Source organism: Mauremys mutica, chromosome 1 (genome assembly GCF_020497125.1).
Source record: "Mauremys mutica isolate MM-2020 ecotype Southern chromosome 1, ASM2049712v1, whole genome shotgun sequence".
NCBI lineage: Eukaryota > Metazoa > Chordata > Testudines > Geoemydidae > Mauremys > Mauremys mutica.
In genome coordinates this window covers 192,066,560-192,086,100 of record NC_059072.1, presented here as the reverse complement: position 1 = coordinate 192,086,100, position 19,541 = coordinate 192,066,560, and the positions used below count along the sequence as shown (strand labels likewise).

Here is a 19,541-nt window from a genome sequence, read left to right as displayed (position 1 = left end):
AAACTGTTTATAAAAATAAGCAAAATACTGGTACAAAATGGATGTATTTAAGCTAAAAACTAATTAGAGATCTTCTAGGGTTCTGGTGAGGTCACAAAATTGCTAGAGCAACAGATAGAAGCAGTGCTAAAACAGACAGATGAAGCCATAATTGGAATCACCAGTTAACTGGGTAATTTTGATGGGAGGAGGTTGCCACCTCTTTCTGGACATTGCTTTTCTGGGAGTAACTTGGTAATTAGCTTAAGATAGCAAGTGGAATAGTTTGAAGGAGCCAGTTTTACCTTTATGGCTGATACCTCCCCACAAGTTGCTCAGAGCACAAGATTTATCATCAGACTGTTGCGCCTTCATTGTCCCACATGAAAAGACTACCTTCATCAGGTTTGGCTACATTCCTGAGCAACACCGGGAGCATGAAGCAGACACTCCTGATGCTACCTCCTCCTTAGCATCCCTCCTAAAAGAAATAAAAGAAAGTGTTAAAATGAAGTTTTTATTAACCTTTTTTAAAGTTTCGATTACTTTCAAAGCTTTTCCCCCTTCATCTGTGTGTTTAGTAAAAGGTTTAAGAGTTTTTGTCCCCTATTCCCTCCTAACGGCTTTTAAAATGGAAGGAAACCAGAGTTAGCAAGGATTTTAAAAATACCTTATCTCAGTTGAGCCCAAGTCACCTCTTCCTAATCAAAGTAACATCACTAGAAAATTACAAATTTCATTTCCTAAATATATATATTGGATTCTGTTCTATTCTATGCTGGTTCTTATGCCATAATCGTCACCGCAGGATCTGGGCAAATAATTTACAAGGAATAATTTGGTACATTTTTACTTTTTTTTTCCTGTTCACATATTGCCCATCAAATTTCAAGATACTATTGTTATTAGAAATTATTCATTTTCCAGGATTTCTACACAACCCTTTGGAGCTTGGTAAATACTGCACCTAGGTTTACAACTACAGCAACACACCACACACACTATACCTCCACACATCAAATTAAAGCTCAGCAGCTTGTTTGTTAAGGATCTAAAACTTGGTCTGTTTGTTTCACAATTGCAAGATGAGTTGGACTGAAATCACATAGAGCAGTCTGAGCTCACATGCTTCACCAATGTACTGAGAACTAACGGCATTTTAAAACTATTTTCAATTTCTAGGCAGAGAGGTGCATTGGCTAGATGGTGTCATTTCACCTCAGGCTAACAAAGTATCACTTCAAGCTCCACAGAAATGTCAACACACTGTTGAAATTATCAAACAGATTTCTTCTCTCTGCAAATGAAAACGAAGGTGAAATTAAAGAAAAGTAATAATCTGCAGCCAAATGGTGCTGTGTAATTCGCATGGGGGCATTCGTAGCTCTGTATCATCTTAGCTGCTACTTGTAATATAAATGCTGTGAAATAATGGGTAGAACAACATACCAGTTTTCAGCAAAGGTGGCCTAATTCTGCTCCCTTTGAGGTTAATAGCAAAATTACCATAAACTTCAACAAGATCATATCCAGATGTATTAGCTTTAATGAGTTCTTATAATCTTTATACTTCATTACTTGTACAAAATATACTACAATGTAGTTATTGTGTTATCAATAAAAAGCTATTTTCAGAATAAATTACTAGTAGAACGATGCAGATTACGGTGCAGAATATAGCCTCTGACAGACACTAAAGCTCACCTTTTCTTAACATCTAAACAGCAGGTGCACACCGTACCTTCTAAATTTCTGTGCGGTCACTATCACACAACTCCACTGACTGCAATGTATTACTGTGTAATAATAATCTTGGAATTATTGCATTTCATGCAGGAGAATCTGGTTATAATTTAAAATCAAGTTTATGCAGGTGTGTATCAGTTATTTTTATGCAACACTGCAAATATACAAGGAATGTGAAATTATACTACCTGTTTTCAGTTTTAATAAATAAGACAATCCAATGATTGATTTACATGCATATACTACTATACTGGAATGTGTGGAAATACCATGCATTAGCGATTAGAATCCTCTTGTCAAATTACACAGATGAGCTTGATAATTTTGCTATGATTCTTTATTTGCTGACATTACAAAATCAAGGATGCCAGGTTTTCAACAACTAGCCCTCTGGGCTTTCAAAACAAGCTCTAAACAACCCACTTTTTAACCTACTAACATTAAGCACTGCACTGCTGTTAAAAAGTTATAGTAACACAAAATAGCAGCAATGAACTTACAGACTGCATAATATAAGAATAGTACAGAGAGTTTGTTCAGTCTATTTTTCTAGCAGCTGGGTATACATGTACTGAGAGTAAAATAGACTAAATGTTCATTGTGGTGCTACTTTTCATTTTTAGTTTAGTTGGCTATTACAATAATACAGATCTCTATTTTTAGGGGGAGGGCAGTGTTGAAGTGGCCTGTGTATGTAGCAATTAAAGGAAAGTTCTCCACACAGAAGTAGTAAATATGATCTGAGCGTCTCAGCTCCTCAGACAAAACAAGTTCTCTCCAATACTTTGCCTTTGTCTCTCCTCACAGTGTGGTAGTAGCTGTAATTCTGAGCCCCTTGTCAGTTCTTCAACTTGCATCCTTCTTTATTAAACATATCACTACCATATTTGCAATTAGCTTCCTGAAGTCTTGCTGAAAACAACATGGCAACCTGATTTACTCATTTTAAATAGCTGAAAGAAATGTGTCTTTACAGTGTGTTTTTCATTGTTGTTTATACTCTCTATTTTCTGGGGCATGTAAAACTACATATGGTGTTGTGCAACCGTTTTTTTTAAACAATAATTATACAATCTGTTTTCAATTTGCCCAAGGTTTATGACTTATATTAAAAGAGACTTTTTCCTGATTTGCTTTTGAATATCCTCAATCCAATTATAAAAAAAACCTGCAGAGATGTTGAGCAGTGCTGCAGAACGTGAAAAGCCTGATATGAATATCTAAATATAGAGGGGAAAACATGCACTAATAGTGATCCAAATAGGTGCCGAATTCTATTGTATTCCATGTATGAGATACTGTGCAAATGGTTGAATAAGTTAATTAGCATATTTGCATATAACCATAAACTTAATCTCATGGTCAACACACACTGTTCCAAACAATGGTGAGAGTAGGGTGACCGGACAGCAAATGTGAAAAATCAGGACGGGGGTGGGGGGTAATAGGAGCCTATATAAGAAAAAGACCCAAAAATTGGGACTGTCCCTATAAAATCGGGACATCTGGTCACCCTAGGTTAGAGTAAAATTAGGAATTGCACAAAGTTGGTAGCTCTGGTGAAGATAGCTGGGTGGGGGAGTCTGAATAGAAATCTGACCGGTAGCTGGGTGAGTGGCTGATGGGGCTGTTGATACTGCTGGAGGTTAGGCTGGTGCTAGGGCTTCTGGAGGGCAGGTATTGGGTGCAGAGGTTGTTGGAAGGAGCATGGGGCTCTTGATGGGGGAATACAGGGACTGGGATTCCTGAGGTATAAGTGGGTTGCAGGGAACTGGGGTCTCTTGGAGGGGAGGTAAAAGGGTGATCAGGCAGCTGTGGGAAGCCTGGTATAGTTGGCTGCAGAGAAGAGGGGAAGGGAGTCTGTGGCAAGTGTGGAATACCTCACCTTGTGCTGCTACATGGGCATTTGCTACCACCTCCCCATTGCTTGTTCCTGGCCCTGATCCAGCAGGGAGAGGTGGAGCTTGGTGGCTTCTCAGCAAGCACAACAGCAGTCACTCGTACCCAAAATGCAAAACTGCTGGTAAACTCTGGCTGCCTTCCAGAAACTCTGCAGCCTGGTGCATGAGAGTCCAGATGTGACTGTGCCATTGGGCACTCCCGTGGCACAGTCACATCTGCTTCATGGCATTGCCTTTAACTATAGGTCTGCAACAAATGGACAGCAATATCCCTGTTGTATGCTACCTGCTGCCTCTGGGTACTGTATAAACCACCCTATGGAAGATCCCTGGGGCTGGAGCTCTGAAAATCAGCTAGGAGATATCTGGGGATGGTAAAGGTAAGTAAAACATATAAGATCATCATGGGAAAAATCTGACTGTAGATTTAATGAACCAAATCCTCACCTCTAAGAGCCACATTGTGCCCCCATAAAGTTTCCCAACTGGGCAACTGAGTATCTCCCCATGGTATCAGAAGTAGCATAGCCTGCTTAATAGTCTTCCCCTTACTCACCCAGAATAGAGAGGATGTTAGATATTGGCCTGGGGAGGGGTCATATCTGGAGTGCTGCTGCTCTCAGTCAGTTGCTAGGTGATGAGAGGACCCTGTGGGCATCTTCACAGTGCACTAGAGGGGACTGCTTAGGTCAGGGGTTGGCAACCTTTCCGAAGTGGTGTGCCGAGTCTTCATTTATTCACTCTAATTTAAGGTTTTGCATGCCAGTAATACATTTTAACGTTCTTAGAAGGTCTCTTTCTATAAGTTTATAATATATAACTAAACTATTTTGTATGTAAAGTAAATAAGGTTTTTAAAATGTTTAAGAAGCTTCATTTAAAATTAAATAAAATGCAGAGCCCCCCGGACCAGTGGCCAGGACCCGGGCACTGTGAGTGCCACTGAAAATCAGCTCGCGTGCCGCCTTCGGCACCCGTGCCATATGTTGCCTAACCCCTGGCTTGAATGTTATACATCAAGATTTGCACTAGACATAGCTTGGTTGGACCCACAAATTGGGCTGTGTGGGTACCCCCCCACTTTTCTGTAATCTGTACAGAATTAAAAGATGAACACTTGATGATGATTTAGCTCGACCTTTAACACCGAATGCACAAACTTGTGCAGGATGATTTTAATGTAGAAATGTCTAGATAGAAAGTTCAAATGTGACTCACGTTTGTTTTTCAATGGAATCTGCCTGCATTTTGGAAACAAGCTTCAGCAACTCGATAATATTGTTCTGAGTAAGACCCCATGATGTGTGCCAGGATTATGTAATATTGTTCAGAACTATGGCCGGTATCGGAAACCAACCGGGGCACATATCACAGCAAGTGGCTAGTGAAATAGCTTTGTTCATTTGCACTGACGTATTGTACTGATAGTTGCAGCATCGGTGTAGGTCCTAGATAGATGCTATAGTGGCTGCACATGCTATAGTTCTACTGAGATTATGCCCTTTTACAAAGAAAACTGGTGAGATGAAAAATTGACCAACTAACTTGCACATAATAGGTTTGAGATTGATCTATTGGATTTATTGCTCTGGAAAGGTTCTAGTTCAGCTCATTATACCTCTTGTTGTGGCTTTCCCTAGGTTTCTATGTTAAATGTAAATTTGTGACATTTAACAACAGAGCAGTGGAAGAACAGAGAAACATCAATTTACAAACAAACAGAAGGGCCCTGTTTGAATTCCTTCAGGCACAGAAACAACTTGTTAAAGAATTGAAAAATCAACATCTGCCCTACATAGCCTGATGGAATACATCTAAGGTAAAATGTCCTATCTAATATTCAAGACAAATATTTTCAGAATTCCTGATCTGAATTTCCTGTGTTTATTCCTAATGGCAGTGAATCAAAACTTTTAAAAAAAATAAAATTAGATTATTCCTTTTCATAGTAGTTTGAATTTTGTTCTGTGGTTTGCTAAGTTAAATTTTGAAATGCTTCTCAACTCAAAGTCTGCTGAAAGATCCCCATCAAACAAGAGTGTAACAGTGACTGCATGGCGAAGAATGGTTCCAATGACCCTCCCTGCTTTTAATCTTTCTAGGCTCCCTCATACCATTCAATAAAATGTGTCTGCATAGTTCTGTCTCAGCTGCAGCAGGGTAACCAAGTCTCCTATGCCTGAGTGCCTTCACATTGTCCACTCAAAGGGAGATTTCCTCCCCATCTTCAGCCATGAGAAAGGACTACCTGTGTGTAAAGCCCACACAGAAGATTCTACACCATCCCTTGCCACACTCCATGGTGACGGGTGTGCCTAGAAAGTTATGGGGATAGGAGGTGGAGTGGCCTGAGTGCTGTATGCTCTAGCAATCTTCAGCTGTGGCAGCACCCACTTGGACTTCCAAATTGCTCTAACTAGGATCATGATGCATAAACATTTGTTTGTCTCAACTCTCTTCAGCTGTGCTGAGCAGAACTTTGGCACAGTTAAGGATCTGGACTTCAGACCTGAACAATGATTCATGAACAGAATTTGCTTCATATCTTGTATGGATCCAGTCATAATAGCAACAGTCCTAACAGAAGGCGAGTTTGGGGCTGTGATCCCACCATCACTAACACAAAAGGACTTTCCTCATTCTTCTTTTTGGGCCCAATTTTCTGCACCTACTCTGCTTATAATGAAAATGTTAGGCCTCATTGCCAGTTTCGCTCATAATAATGTATTGTTTCTACAGCATTAGATACACCACATCAGCCCTCGGCCCGCGCCGCTTCCCGCAGCCCCCATTGACCTGGAGCAGCGAACCAGACGCGGCAGATAAACAAACCGTCCCGGCCCGCCAGGGGCTCATCCTGGTGGGCCACATGCCAAAGGTTGCCGATCCCTGGTCTACGTCATAAAAGAGCTTTTTTAAAGAAATGCCTATTTCATGTGTTCGTCGTTATTAGCAACAAGGTTATAGGAGTTTAAATTATTTAAATTAATTCATTAATCTAAATGCATTGACTCCAAGGAGGCATTTCTTCCAGAAGTGCTGATTCTACATATTGGACAGGGGACAGTGAGTGCTCTGAACTGGCTAGCCTAACCCCTCACCTAATATTAGCTCATAATAAAAAAGGACATGTTTAATCAAATTATTTAAATTCAAATAGATGAAACCAGACACTGACTATTTCCAGAAATGCCTATTCAGCAATGAGGAACAAAACGCATAGACAGATTTATAGGAGTCTTCATGTCTGATATAGGCAGTGCACTAAAAGTTAGTATAGCAGTCTTTGTGACCAGGACAGGTAGATCTGTTGCATGAGCTAGATTTGCTTATAGAAAGCTGGTAATTTATTTAGTACCCATGAGTAGCTAAAAACTTTAGCATTTGTATCTATTTATATCTGTATCTCACATCATAGCTACGTGAGCTATGTGATATCCTTAGACATACTTGTGAGAAATGCAGACAAGACAGACATGGTGCTGTCATTCCCCTTCAGCTGCACAAGAACTGCACCAGCTTCAAAAGGCCCCTCCAAAAAGCCACGTGCACAAAAATTTAATGTCTCATACAAATGGCCTATAAAACATTTATTATGAGATTCTAGTTAATATATGCCTCTAAAGAACTGCATTCCAAATAATCAGGTTAGCAGTAGCATTTAGGGATGGCACAGCATGAGATTTGGCCTTCTCCTCAGTTACCATTTTTGAGCAATGTGTTCCTAATGTGGTCAGTGCTTTCCTAAATATTTTTCATTGCAGAAGCCATTTCTTAAATGGTAGTGCCAAAGGAATCTCTGCTCATTTCAAATTGATCATAATTACTCTGCCTTCAAAAGTGAAAACAACATTAATAAAAATACAGCCTCATGGAAGTGTTTACTTAGCTGTGGTGCAAATACAGATTGTAACAAGCTTTGCAGGACTGATTGGCTTTTTCTCTGTATGTATTAACTCTGGTACATTTCTTCTACTGATGCAAACATCATCAGGAAGCTCTTCCTTTTCCAGTGTCTGGCAGTCATATACACGGTGCATCAGACAAAGGAAGCTATTTGAATTCACCTCCACTAGCAGGAATAGGACTAGAGTTGGTCAGAAATTTTCTGGCAAAGCCTAATTTTTCCACTGACTTGAAGAGGCTTTGGATAGTACTTGTAGTCGGTTATTTTATCTGGCTTGCTATGTTAACTTTTCCAGTTAAACAATGGAGATGCCCGTTAATCAAGGTTACATCTGTAGCCTTTCCAATCTCAGGGGTTGTTGCCATGGCAATGTAAAATAGCCTGTTTTTAGCAAAGAAAATACATCAGCCAGAATAATAATCAATGAAGTTCAGGATTAATCTGAGGGTAGGCCTTAAAATTGCCCAATAGAGTTACTCATATCTTTTCCAATAACGTGTTAGAACCAGGCAAAATGAAAGCATTTGTAGTAAGTCAGACCTTTCATGTCTGGCTGTCTATCTAGATTACCCTTTCAGCACACTAGTTAGACTTTAAAATCAGTTTTATATAGCCTGTTGGGCACCCAATAAAGGGATCCTGCTCTCAATGAGAATTTTTCATATTGCTTTCATTGGAAGCAGGATTGGCCTCAAAATCTAGCAACAAAATTTCGTCTTCTTGAAAATGAAGTGAGAAGCAGCAAGATGTAAACTTAATAATGAGATATAGCAAAAGGTCTTTTTTTTATTTTATATATCACCTTCACCATTTCACTATCAGGGACAGCATAATGGAGAGACCTTATGTAGCAGTCACCTTTAACGGCTGCCAGCCATTATTTTTATAGTCACACTTAATTATAATTGATTCTAGGGAAGACATTACTATTGATTCTTAGTACTCTTCAGTGGAGCAGGCAGTTGAAAGAAAGGTGGGTATATATATATAGTAGGTACCATAGAATTCACTACAGTACCCACTAAAATCAAGAATTACTTACATTTTAATTTTGATTATATTATTGTAGTGCTCAATGGCACTGATCAGTAAAAACACATAAGAAGACAAATTTTCCAAGTTGATCCAAAAGATAATCTTTTCAGTCCCTTCTAATAGCAGCCCATAATATATAATTAAAAAATAAATTCCATGGGTGCAAGATGCACTGAACATGATATAGTTTAGCAACCAAAGGTGTGGTGCAAACTATTTTACAGATGTGATTAACTTCAGATAAGTAGTCTCATTGCCTACAATAGACTTTGCACATTAGCATTTCATGCACAAGACCCAGTAGTTAAGACCTATGAGACAGATTCTCAAGAGACCTTAACTTCCATTTAGGAACCTAAATAAGTGGCAAGAGCTCAGCATTCAGAAGCTACCACTGAGAAGAATGAGAGTCAGTGCTCAACTCTGACCACTTATTGAGGCTCTTCCGTTAGAGCTGAGGTCTCTGGAATATACGGCCGTCTATCTGTTGTTAAACAGTAGAAAAAAGAAAGATTGATGATCCTATGCGGACTAAAGAAATGTCATGACAACACATTTTTCAGTACTCACTCTTCCCATTAACAATGCAGCTCACCTCTGCACATAACAAAATTCACCAATACTCTGACCATACATAAACACACTTTCTATTATAATATTGCGTTTCAGTTAGACACATTGACCTCTTAAAGTTGTCAGAGATTAGATATTAATTATTGATCATGTAATAGGTCAGATTGGACATTGAACTTTATATCCAGGGTTTTATCTTTAAAGACAAGTTCAATACAAGTGCTTAAAATTTCTTGGTGGGAAAAGTAAGTAAATAAAAAAAAAAGAAGAAATTAAATTTTGGAAGATCACAATGCAGATTTACCTGAAACCAGAGTTTGCCAAATTGCTAGTGAATAAGTAAAAGCCCTTACTGTAAGTATACTACTAGAGACAGTCAAATTTTTTCTGTCAAAAGTGATTTTTCCATGGAAAATTTGGTTTTTGACTATATGATTTTTGAAAAAATCATTGAAAAAAATCTATGAGAAAATGCTTTTCCTGAACAATTTATATTTTGGGGAAAAATGAACATTTGAAAATCTGGGTTTTTTTTAGATTTCATCTGCAAAACACAATTTTTCATTCCAAAACTGAAAAAAAATATTCTGAATCACTGCTGCATACCACATGAGAGATATTGCTCAGGTACTTCATGTGCCTATTTTGTTTAGGGCCTGCTCTTCATCTCACATAATGCACCATGCAACTTCTATGATATACCAGTACCTCTCCTCACCAAGAAAGGACAATATGGAGCATCAGGGGAAATGTAATCTGGCCAGGGAGCCCTAACTCTTTAGAATAGGTGGATGCATCACTTGAACTCAGCTCCCATACGGCACCATGGTGACATTTCAGAATCAAAATAGTTTGGTTTTTGGACAAAATATTTAAAATTTAGATTTTTTGGTGAAAACTAAATTTTCAGTGGAAAAAATTTCTGACCAGGTCTAATAGTAATGAACTTTTACTTTTGTATTATCGTAGTGCCTAGGAGTCCCAGCTGTGGACCACGACCCAATCATGCTAAGCACAGTAAAAACACAGAACAAAAATAAAGATGGTCCCTGCCCCAAAGAACTCATGAAGATCTACACAATCTATGTTGAGTTACTGCCTCATTTGGGGTTGGCTTTTAACAACAAACGGAAGACTGAATGTTGCGTGTGGTTGGTTTCATTGACCCAAATGAAAGCTCAGCTTTCAAAAGCTTAGGAAATGATGATTTAATGTATGAACAGAATTGTATCAAAAACAGAACTGTGTTTAATTTGGCGATATAAGTAGCTAATAGGAGTGCAGAAATCAGTGGTGATGGAAAAAAATTTATAGTGGGGGTGCTGAGAACCATTGAACCAAACTTGTAAATTCTGTGTTTAATGGAAACCACTTCAAGCCAGAGGGAGCTGCAGCACCCCCAGCTCCCTAATTTCAGCACCTATGGCAAAAATTACAGAAAATAAATATGGAATGCATTATTCTCACTATCATGTTATATTGTGCATCACTTGTATAACAAACTCCATGAACCTTCTGATGAGCAGCCAGTCCCAACCCTTCATACGTAATTCTCAATCTAAACTCTAATATTGAGGAATTGCTCCATTCACATAAATGACAAAATAAAATTAGAATAAAATACATTTGCTCTCATCTTAAATTCTCTGCACTTTTCACAGTTATGCATTTAACACACTAATACTTTCAAATGAGGGCCTTGTGAGACAGAAGTTTCAGTGCCCCACAGTATATAGTCAGTTTCAAAGTGGCAGCAAGTCAAAGACTTCACTGAATGGCCATGGTAGTTCCTACATACCATTGATACCCTTACAGACAGCCCTGCAACCTGAAGCAAATACTCACCAGCAACTAAACACCACACCAGAGAAACACTAACCCAGGAACCAATCCCTGTAACAAACCCCATTGCCTTCTCTGTCCCCATATCTACTCTAGCGACACCATCATAGAACCCAGCCACACCATCAGGGGCTCATTCACCTGCACATCTACTAATGTGATATGTGCCAGCAATGCCCCTCTGCCATGTACTTTGGCCAAACCAGACAGACAATCTCTACATAAAAGGATAAATGGACACAAATCAGACATCAGGAATGGTAACATACAAAAGCCAATAGGAGAACACTTCAATTTCCCTGGACATTCAATAACAGATTTCAAAGTAGCCATTCTTCAACAAAAAAATGTCAAAACCAGACTTCAAAGAGAAACTGTAGCATTACAATTCATTTGCAAACTTAACACCATCAATTTGGGCTTGAATAGGGACTGGGAGTGGCTGGCTCACTACAAAAACAATTTTCCCTCTCTTGGTATTGACACCTCCTCATCAATTACTGGGAGTAGACCACATCTACCCTGACTGAATTGGCCTTCAACATTGGTTCTCCACTTCTAAAGTAACTCCCTTGTCTTTATGTGCCAATATATATTTATGTATCTGTATTTTTTCACTCCATGCATCTGAAGAAGTGGGTTTTTTATCCACAAAAGCTTACACCCAAATAAATCTGTTAGTCTTTAAGGTGCCACTGGAATGTTCAATACCATTGATAGGTACTTTCAAAAATGAGTGCAGGAGAGAATTAAGGTAAGTTAACCAAACACTCTGATTTAGGAGTACCACTGATGTGCCAAGCTGTCTTTCAAAATGTACATGCACATTGCCGTACAACTCTGCTTGGGATGTTAAGATAACTAGTACCAGACTTGAACAAAACGATACTTTTAAGAACACTTGATGCAACAAGAAAAAAATATGATTAAAGCAAGCATTAATAAGCAAAGAGTTACCACAAACAAGTTCAATTAAGCTAAAGTAATATCACATTTAAGTAATGAGAAACCCTTTCAGCCTTGAACAATTAAAATAGTCAACAACCAACTGTGTCTGAATCTCTTCAAAAGCAGTGATCTCAAAATATGCAACTATTAGAACAGAACAAAATATAAATTATGTATGAGAGAGAGAGGGGTGCAGACCAAAACATTAATCTCAATTAAACTATAGCCTTTTAAGTAAACAACAAACTAATTGCACTGGGAACAATTTAAAAAAAACATAAGAATTACAGAAATATACACATTAATTTACTAAATAGGGTATGGAAGACAATATTTCTGAGGTCCTAGAAAGTTTATGGGATTGATGACGGAATACAGAACTTTTTCCTTCAGGTCATTGGCTTGAAGTCAGCCTAGACCAGTAAGAAGTTACCTCCTTCTGATATCTGCTCATTCATCTTCAATATGTGAAACAAGTTGGTAGTCAGTCCAGTTTCTAGTGAACATATCTATGTAACAAAAATCATCATTGCAGTATTAACCAATATAACATCTTAGCATAGGTTATTGATTAGGGCCCAATTTCAGGAAAGCAACTCAATTCAGGAAAGTAGTTAATCATATGCCTAACTTTAAGAATATCTAGTGAAGTCAATTGGATTTAAGCACATGCTTAACCGTTGTACTGAAGAGGGGTGGACCTAAGCACGTGCATAAGTGCTTTCCTGACCTGGAACTTAAAATGCTACAGACCAAAAATTGATTGTGATACCACCAGAGAGACACTTGCAGTGTATTTTCTGTCTATTTTAGGTATTGTTTGTGCACCTTTCACCATCTAATTGCTGATATTGAGAAACATGTAATATTTTGTTTGCTTGGGTGAGTATAGCCTGGAGGCAACAGCCACACCAAAGAATAATGATTCAATAATTGAAAGGGAGACACTGAGACACACAGGACTTATGCAGGACTTTATTTGCTGTGCCAATTGTAACTAAAGTACAATATAGAAGACAATAGGCATAATAATGTCTCTAAGAGCCAACTGCTTATATATGCAGAGAAATGGAACTCTGTGTAACATTGCCATCCATTGACAGGCTCCAATGAAAGGAAATGTAGCTTTCTCTGAAGCTCACTCAAATTTCATTTTGCTTAAACTACTTTCCAAAGGCCAGAACTGAGGTATTGGATAACCCTTCAGCAATTTATTGTTCAAAATATAAACAAATGGATGCCTCTGCCACCAAGAAAACGAATTATAACTAAATGTGACAGTAGGCAGCCATTATATATTTTAAATGCCGTGGCAGCCTCATTGCCTATGAACTACAGTTCTCAGTATGCCACAGTCAAATCCATCAGTTGACCCTCTTTTCACCATAGCTTCAGAGAAATATACTGAATGTTTAGCTTAAAACAAAAGGATTTGTTATAAACACCACATATTTTAACAAGTACATTTTTAAAATAAAATTAGTGGGATTTATATCTTTATACTCATTAATGATGATTCTGTAAATATACACACATGCTGCCATCAGCTTGAACTCTGTGGGAAAGGAATAAAAATTCCTAACAAGAAGAAACTGTATGGTGCTTGGATTTTGGGAAGGCAAGATTTGTAAGCATAAGCAAGGGATCCCCAGATTCTTAACCTGGGTTATCCCTAAAGGACATGAAATTTGCTTATTACGGCAGCTTCTATCACTTTTTGGAACCTAAGACTGTAACTCGTTTGTGTATATGTTTACCTGCTTTAACCTTGTAAATTACTCTCTGGTTTGCTTTTCCTAGTTAATCAATATTTAAGTAGTTTATTATAGGATTGGCTACAAGCATAGTGTTTTGTTTGATATCTAAGGTATAATTGACCTGGGGTAAGTGACTGGTCCTTTGTAACTGGGAGTAACCTGAGTATTGCTGTGATCTTTGATGTAAGGGGCCCTCTTTCAGAAAGGCAAGCTTGCTTCGGTGGAAAGATAGACTGGAGTATCCAAGGGGACTGTTTGTGACTCCATAGTTAGACTCTTATAGAGCCTGAGGAATTTACACTTTTTTACTTGGTTGGTAAAATCTAAATATGTTACTCCTAAGCCCTGACATCTCCAGCATTTCTCCTTGTCTATTTTTTTTTCCACTTGATGAGTCTTTCAGGCTAAACTGTGCCTCTAATCCACAGTGGACATGGAGGGTGCACAGCTGCAGGGATTAAGTGCTGGTAGCTTGAGACATTGTGTGTGTGTGTGTGTGTGTGTGTGTGTGTGATGGATAGATGCAGGCAAAATGATTTGGGAAAGTTGTGGGTAGATAACATCAGCCACCTTTAGAGCCCCGATCCTGCAAGCTGATCAGTATGGACAGACTCTTATGTCCAAGGGGAGTCCCATTTAAATCGGAGCTCCTCGTGGAACAGTCTGCAGGATCATGGCTGAGCTCTTGAGCCTGTGAAGTGCTAGAGCATCTAGAACTCCCAATAACTTCAGGGAGTTGAGGGCACTCTGTATCTCTGATAAGAAACACAGTGCCTCACAAGGTAAGGCCCATTAACGGATATATCTGATGCTCTCAGCATACCTTCTGTCAAAATGTTAGCATGTTTGCAGGAGTAAATCCCTAGCCTTGCTCCTAATCCACTACAAACCTTCCCTTTGGGACACAGAGCGCCACCACCAGACATGGTAACCAGTCCTCTTTCATGCTCAAATAGTGCTAGCAGGAGCATTTGGCCTGGGTCCTACACAGGCGTGCAAGTGATAGCAAAGAGTTTGCCTCTGCCCCCTCCCTTTCAACACAGATAGTAAGAAGAGCTGCTCCAATATGCCCCTTAATATTTGTGCTTGCATAAAAAGTTGGGCATTCTCCAGCAAGAAATTAAAATAGAGGAAAAGAATATATCAAGGGTATACTCTTCTTTCTCAGTTAAGCACTACCACAGCATTTCAGTTTATACTCAAAAATCAATCACAATTGCCCCTAATTTGTGTAGTGCATCTGTGATAGTCCTGTGCTGCAAGACAGCTGAATATTGCTGATGCTTTGGAACCCTGCTCCTGACATACCTTCTCTGCTGTGAATCCTTATATGATTTTACAGAGGGAGTCTGCTGTTCTGTGTAACACTCTCCATCAATGTTAATGAATATTTTTACAACAGCACTTGCACAGACCTGTTTCAATCTATTAAATTAGACAAGTGAGACTTTTACCATCATCTTGAAGGAGGGATGCATCAGCTGATTCCAAGTTCTAAATATGCCATCTATAACTGCAAAGTGAAGACTATAGTCATTATGTGAGGAGAAATTTTTCCATGCACATGGAAACAAAAGATGCACCATTGTTTTAGATTAGCAAGCAGTGATGATTCATAAACTAAGCTATATTCAAGGGTTTTTCTTCCTGCATTTATGTCTGAGAACAGCATATATATGCATAATAAGCAAGTACATACACATAAAGGTGAGGCACATACAGTGCCATGAATAGCTTTTTGCAGCTAACATTTTATGAATTATGAATTTTCTCTGGTGGAAAATTTACCTTTTGTAGTAAAACTGTATTAATTTTTCAGTGAAATGAAAGTATTCCACCTGTAGCATTTACTTTTCTCCTCCAAGCATTGTCAGCTTAGGTCCCCACTTTTGTTCTGTTGTTAGGATGGGTCAGAAAGCTGTCCCCTTTGGGGCCACCCATATGAATGTCCAGGTGCCTCTGGTGCTACGTGCTTGCTCCTTGTGGAACTGAATGTTCCATCCAGAGCTAGAAATTTTTTTGAAGAAAACTATTTTGGTGAAAAAGGACTACTTTTTACAAAGTTCTTCTGCTTCCCGCCGCCCCCATTGCCTGGGACGGCGAACCGTGGCCAGTGGGAGCCGTGACCAGCCAAACCTGCCGACATGGCAGGTAAAGAAATTGGCCCGGCCCGCCAGGGTGCTTACCCTGGCGAGCCGTGTGCCAGAGGTTGCTGACCCCTGCCATATTGTCTGAGCACTATCCTCATATAATCAAAAGCAGTAGGGAAGAATCTAGAAGTCAATGGCTTGCCTCCCTTTTTTGGATATGTTTTTACGGTTGAAAACACACAAAATCAATCAGCTGTCCTCCCAAAAGGAGTTAATGTTTTATCTTTTCTTGGGGAGGCAGGAGGGTGAAGGAAGGTTGTTCAGATGGGAGTGTCAATATTATGAGTATCATTCTTGCTATGGTGCAAAGGCTTTTTTTTTCCAAACAGGAAGGTTTTGCAGGTCTCATGACCAGGGCAGACTCCAGGTTTTTTGCCGCCCCAAGGAAAAAAAATAATAAAAAAAGCCGGAGTGCCGCTCCAAAGAGCCGGAATGCTGCCCCTTGCAAAGTTCCGCCCCAAGCTCATGCTTGGAACGCTGGTGCCTAGAGCCGGCCCTGCTCATCACAAGAAAGAGACTCAGGATTTGCTAAATCTCCTCTGGAAGTTGTATCCAGGTCCTGATCCTTTTGACCAGCAATCCTTTGTCCCTCTCTCTCTCATTTTTCCCAGTGTTTATATAACAGTATAAGGAACCACCCTACTCCTGTTTTGTGAGACTGCTAGGGACAGCCCTGAGGTTCCTCCATGCTTTTTATATTTGCAGCTGTTTTTTTTAACTATTTACCTTGTTTTAGCTCTACTGTATCTTTTTTGTTGATATTGGCACTAAAAATAACTTCTTAGTTTACAGAGCTGGTTGAAATTATTCAAAATTTTGAAGAAACTTTGAAAATTGATCCAAGGAACATATTAAACAAGATTTTTGTGATTTGACCAAGAGTAGAGCTAGTGGAAATGTTTTGAATTATAAAATATTGAAGTTAAAATTTTGAAAAAATATATATACTGTCAGAAAAAATATTGAAATGTTTTTTTTCCACAAGAAGTTTGTCCCTGGGTTTTTAGATCAGGTCTATTAGTTAGAGTTCCATATGGCAATAGTGTCCAGTCATTTCCAATTCCTTATGATGCCAAATGGCTTGTTCTGTTTCATGGATATAAGTTCCCTCCCCAGTCAGGGTTTCAGCACAATGCTTCTTACGGCAGCAAGATGTAGGTTTCAGAGACAATTGTGTCCAGTCTCTTCAATGCTTCAGGGAGAGCCATTCCATGAAGTCTAGTTCTTCTTGTGAAGACATCACCCTAAAGGCAAATGCAGATAAATTTGACTTAAGACTCTTCTAAAGGAAGGACACTCTGTCACAATAAGTTAAACACCATGTTTTAAACCCAGTAGAACAAAGTGTGTCAGCTCAGGCAGATGTTCCAATGACTTTGCCAAAAGCATCTAAGAAATAATATAGAAATGATTCTCAGATCCAAAGACTGGCTCCAGAAATCCAAGAGAGAAAGCCATTGAAGAACTCAAGGTCACTGACAATCCAGCATTTCAGAGAAGCATACCAGTTCAAACAACTCACCTGGTTCCTGCTCTGAACACAAGGACAGGAAGTGTGATGGCATTTACAGCTCTTGCATCAGCATACATTGAAATTCAAGTTCCTGCTGAGTCCCATCTCGAAATAAGACCTTTGGTTGGGTGCGCGGGGGTTGTGTTTTGTTTTTGTTCCCTTCTCTTTTCCAGACTAACTTTAAAATGAATTATGTTTATTTTCAAAAGTAGTCAGGAGATTTACAGCTTGACAGATAGAGCACTGCATAAGAGTCAGATTCTTTGTATTGTAAATCCAGAGGCAGTGAAATTTGTTTTGAGTAATTCTTGTTCCTCTGTCTGAGAAGCTATTGGAATAATACAGAACATCTGAGAGGTTATGGAAAACAAATAAGTTATGAACACCCTAAAATTATAACAACAATAAAAAAGTGTTATGGAATCATCCTCTGGACATTAATAAAAAAATCTGTCACAATGCCTGCAGTGTGTTTTTTATGTTTTTCATTGTGTCAGATGTAGCCCTCATCCATAAACTAGAAATGTGAGCGAGTTCAAATTAAACATGTATTTTCTGTGTATCTTCTAATTCAACTGTCACCTTCTGACTTGTTTAAATGGAAGCTAAAGTTAAAAAAACACTTTGTAGCTGTCACTGGCTTTGATTGAACATATACATTAGGCAGTGTTTTCATTTTGCTGATGCTCCAGTCAATATACCTTCAACGTTTCCTCTGTGTTAACCACAAGTTTGTGCTGGGCCCCCTCGGGGTGCGCAATGGGAGGAAAGGGCATGTGGAATTTTTCACCTCCTTGCATTCCTGCGCAGAGGTCATGCATAATTACAGCCTTTTTGTTCCCCTGCCCTGACTTCAGTGACTATATGCGACGCAGCATTTGCCTGGTTTGCTTGCCTACTCAAAGGACTGTGAAGGAGTGTCAGGACAGCAGGGGCAGGAGCAGATTGGGGCAGGAGCAGTTTCTCAGACCTACCAGGCAGCTGGGTATATCCCCCGAAAGGTAGTGACATTAAACAGACTGGAGTGGCTGCTTTCATTACGAACCTACAGCCTGCCTTGGGGTCACCCAGTTAGACCCTCGCTTGGAGGTGGGTCCATGGATGGCTCCTCCCCCACATCTCCTTGTAATAATCAATAGGTAGGAAGCACTGGATTATTGGTAAATGTTGGTTAAAATAAATTTCACTGTCCGCACACAAACCAATGGAAAATATTTCTATCAGTAATAATCAAACTTTACAGACAGGCAAAGTGAGAATGAGAATTGATCAGAGTTTGATGTAAGGATATTTACTTTTTATATACTTTGACATGGTGTTGACAATTTGTGTCTTAACAGTTATAAAGTTTTAACTTTTCGAATTTCAACATCTACTGTCATTAGATAATTATTATCTGACCCCTTCCCCATAATTTCACACAATTGTGAAATTTCAATCTATAAAAAAGAAAAAACGATTAAAAATAAACACCAATATTATACATCAACTTATTAAAAAATCATAACAATCAAATTCTGCCAAGCCTATCAATAGAGATGGCTTCTCACTGGAATGGAACACATTCTGTGCCTTTTCAAAAAATCTAACACAGCAGCCATGCTCTTCCTGCATTCCAGGAGACATTATGCATGCCTGTACTACAATGCCTCCAGGAGATCCAGAACATATAGAGATACTCAAGACTCTATCTTGGGCATAGGGAAAATGACAGTTTTTGAAAGTAATCTGCCTTTTCCCCATGGCATTTATTTACCACTAAGTACTTTATCAGCATTTTACAAACATCAAATACAAAATAAAGTTGGAATGTACTTACTATATTTCCCCTGCAGCATATATCTAGCCTTTATTGAAATAATTTGTCCATTACTCTTAGAGATTGAACTTTCAGTGGCAAGTTAAAGCACTGATAGTTTAAATAGTAACTATAGCTTTTGTGTTGCAACACCATCCCTCATCTAATCTGTTTCTACTTTTCACAAAATTACGTTTACCTGTCAACATTTTTAAATTATCTGCTTTATGCAGGAAATGTTTATCACCACATGGGCCCCTGAGAAATAAAAGCCACCACATTTTTTCTGTTACCTATCACTATAATTCCAAATTAAGGTGATATCAATAGCAATTACATCCCAAAGCACAAATTGCTGCATTTGATAGAAATTAAATTATGCAATTTCCTCT

The 19,541-nt window shown here is 38.9% G+C and overlaps 1 long non-coding RNA gene across 1 annotated transcript in view; it reads right to left on the bottom strand.

Moving 5' to 3' along the window:
- Positions 1-211: 211 nt before the first annotated feature.
- The window catches only part of LOC123345588, a 36,899-nt gene continuing 17,569 nt past the window's right edge, over positions 212-19,541 (bottom strand). The window contains exon 3 of the long non-coding RNA XR_006572825.1: positions 212-460. This is a non-coding gene — a long non-coding RNA (uncharacterized LOC123345588). The remainder of the gene's footprint in view (positions 461-19,541) is intronic.